Source organism: Rhea americana, unplaced genomic scaffold (genome assembly GCF_003343005.1).
Source record: "Rhea americana isolate MKP2758 unplaced genomic scaffold, rheAme1 scaffold_81, whole genome shotgun sequence".
NCBI lineage: Eukaryota > Metazoa > Chordata > Aves > Rheiformes > Rheidae > Rhea > Rhea americana.
The window spans coordinates 770,884-774,726 of record NW_028186990.1 but is presented as its reverse complement, the minus strand read 5'-3'; positions in this window follow the sequence as shown (position 1 = coordinate 774,726).

Here is a 3,843-nt window from a genome sequence, read left to right as displayed (position 1 = left end):
TTTGCCAAATTCTCCTATAGTCTATCACATAAAAGTGTCCATTTTCCCTTGACTTCTGGTGAAGATATAGGGCTTTTAGGTAAAACGAACAAACAAACAGAAAGCCTGATCACCTCACCATAAGGGGAGGGAGTTTCTTCTCAGCTGTAATTGCACATCTTCGGACCTGAAACATGAACAATTCACTGGCAGTAAGTGACTGTGCCAGATATCCATCCATCCCACTATCCTCCCACTCATAATTTCTATGCATTAGCTTAGAAACAAGTTAGCAAGCTATTGCTGCATCTTTGAAAAAGTCAGTGTATTAGCATGCTGCTAGACTTTGTTTTCTTGCAGCTAGATGAGATGAGGGACAGAGTAAACAGGGTTAAAATTCTTCATGCAGTTTTCTCAGGCACCTCTGATGCTGATGAGAACTTCAACATAAGAGGTCGTTCAAATAGAAAAGCAAACCAGAACAAAAAAAGTCTGAACTAAACCATTCTCAAAAGCAATAATTGGGCTCCATACTTACTTTCATCAATCTGAATCAGAAATAATTTTACTAAAGTCCAGGGAGTTAGACTGATTTTAAGCTGAGTTAGCTCTAATATAATTCAGATTTGTTCCTGTGGCTCTCTGTTTCACATTGTTTCATACCTATGTGGTGTCTGACAAATCATTGTTAGTTTGTTATTAGAAAAACTAAATCATATCGTAAATTAGCTCACTCTCTAGCAATATGGAACAGCAAGGGATTTCCATTATCTGCATATGTAGAAGTCCTAGCTTTTACAGAATACTTCATTTCCATCTGCGGGAGAATTTCATGACTTCTACGATGACCTCCGTGGATCATGATATTCTGACACTGATCTTCACTCCTTTCTTTTGGTTAATTGTAACAAATTTCATTGCCTTGTTACAAAGGTGATTGTTTTTGGCAAGGGAACTCCTGCCTGAGGTATTTAAGAAGGTGAGAGATTTCCAAGTTTAGTCTCTGAGCATATTAACATTGCCCCGAGGTTTATCTGCTTTCAGTATGAATTTAAGAGAGAGTTTTTAAAGCTCCTTTTAGCTAATAAGGAAGCGAGAGTGCCTCTGCCAGTGTCAGAGTAGTAGCTGTCTCTCATTCATTTTGGCAAGCTTGCCAGAAAGGGAGTAGCAGCTGGTGGCAAAGGCTGTGACTGCACTTGCCATTTTCTTGTGATAGCTCAGGCAGAGCACTGGCCTGAAGCAATTGCTGCTGAGTACCTTATGTCTCCACTACCGCTGGAGAGAGGAATTATGCAAAAGTAAATATTTATATCAAATACGCTAGTTTCACTTGAGATTGCTGGTATAGTTACACTCCAGAAGAATAAGGAATGCCTTCCATAGAGAATCTCATCATTTTCGAGTTAGTTAGGGGGAGGAGAGTCTCTTCAGGCTGCGGGAACCTCAAAGCTTGAGAACCATTGCCACTGCAAGTTTTATGCTGAAGGCGCTGCCTGTATAAAGGAAATGTGCCAACACAGGCTTTCCTGGCACAATGCATCTAACAGGTAGTTATGGAAAACTGTACCTCCGACATCCAACAGTCAAGTCCCCCGGGATTAATCCTCTCATAGATCCTATTCAGCTTCCACACGCAGACAGGACGCAAGTTGGTCAACTGTGCTGGATTCATGTGCTAGCTGCATGAAGTGGTACCAATCTCAATCTCATCCATGTAAATAACATTTATGGGACAGTCTGTCTCTGTGGAATGCCAAAAACAGGCCCCAAACCAGCACAGGGGTAGTTTATCAGGAGTATAATTACCCTTCTCTACAGCAGCAGCAATGACCATCACTTTTACCACCTTTGGCAACTAAGACATTTGAAGCTGGTAGCAGCAATTCCTCATCTATGTCTCATCTCAGGTGGCCTACAGCAGTGCTATATAGCTGGCTATGAAGAACATGTTATGATAACCTCCAAGGGGTGCAAAACTTGGCCACATTTTCTCAGCAACAAGCAAGCTCAGCCTGCTCCCCACAGTCTACACTTGCTTTCTATAGTTTCTGGAATTTAGTTTGAAGTCCTGCACTTTATTTTAAAGGCCTTCTAAAGCTAGATTTGGGCGTAGCTTAAAGGCTTTATAGAGCTCTTATGTCTGGAGCATTGTCGTAACTTTATTCCTCCGGCATAACGAATGTTTTCCAGGTAGAACTTTCTAATAGTGGAGCGTTAAATCTCACAGGAACCTGGGACCATCACCAACTTTACTAGTTTCTTCTCCAAGTACAAAATGTTTTTTTTTTAACTACAGTTCTAGCATAAAAATAGAGGAAATGTGAAAATAAATAAACTAATGAAACACAAGGCTTCACTGCATACACACTCCCCCATGGAGAGCAGATAAGAAAATAAATATGACAGCTGTGAGTCATGTTGCTTACTGCTATTCAGGGGGCTAACCTTGTATTATGTTAGTGAGTGCAAAATAATGATATAACTATATCACATCGTGGTATACAGATTTTTCTCTCTGACATGGGCATTAGATGCTCCAGAAAGAGTAAAAATGCACTGAAACAATTACAGAATTATATGAAATATTTTCTTTTTCCTCAGACAGAGCTAGCTAATGCTCTGATATGGTGCAAAATGCCCTTAAAATAGGTATACTTTCCATTCTAATTCTTTGTACTTTGTACTCAGTTTAATTTGTCCAGGTCCAAATTCTGATTTGCTTTTTTTAGTTCTTCCTCTCTTTGTATCTTGTATCTTCCCACCTCTCTATAAGTCTAATTAACTGAAAGCACCATGAAACAGGAAGCATTGCCTGTTTGCCAGGTCTTAGCAGCAGTGTTTCGAAAGGCATTTCTTGCTGCTCAGTAGCTTTGTGACTCTCCTGGTTGGCCTCTGGTCTCCATTTCTTTGCATCTCTTGCAGCTGTATTGAAGCTCTGGACTGAAAAGAGGTGCAATAGACTGCAGCATTCCCCTTCAGTCCTACAGCTAGGGAGCCAGAGCTGTCACCCATGTTCCTGGCATGTGCACAGCTTTTCTCCTCTCTGCCCCCTCCCTATTTCACCAAACCAACAAACCAGCTGTTGTAACTTGGAAGGTGTGCACATCTCCCAGCAACACACCAAGCCAGGTTAGTTACTATGCTTACGAGCTGACATTAGTGCTAATTTCCTGTAAGCTGTCACAGAATTCAGTAGAGGGCTCTTTCTTGCTTGCCAGAAAGCACTCTGTGTCTTCTTTTTACCTCCATGCACCTTGCAGAATCAATAAGGTCTTCACCTCTTAGCCCTGAACAGCAGAGAAGCTAGTGCTACAAACTCAGCAGGAGCAAGAGCTGGGGTAAGTAGCGCAGAGCTGATCAAAAGTGCCCTCCTGTGGCTCGGGATGTTGCCAAGTGCTTGAAGCAGAACTAAAAGGCAATGTAGTATGACTCTTTTGTCGAGCAAGGAATCATCTTCATTATCCCCACTTGATGGATATCTCTAAATTTCACTAATTGCACTTACCTTTGCCTTACCCTTACTAGCAGAGCTTGGCCAAGGGCTGCTCTACAACACGACCATTGAAAAACTGTGTATCTTCATATAGGTGCTTGATAACTATTAAGAGAGGTAAGTCATTCACCTCCATGTATAATGCCGTAACTGTGACAGAGTCTGTATCGAGTACTCACTGAAATTACAAGTAGGCTTTACAATTCAACAATTTTTTGTTGTTGTTTTGTTTGCAACTTTCCTATTGCAAATAAGAGTTGAAAAGGAGTTGTTATCTTCTAATATTGCAGAAAGCAAGGGGCTGATGTGGACGGCTGCTGCTGAGAGGGATCTCTTCTAGTAGCCATTTATAGATTTGGGAGGGTTTTTTT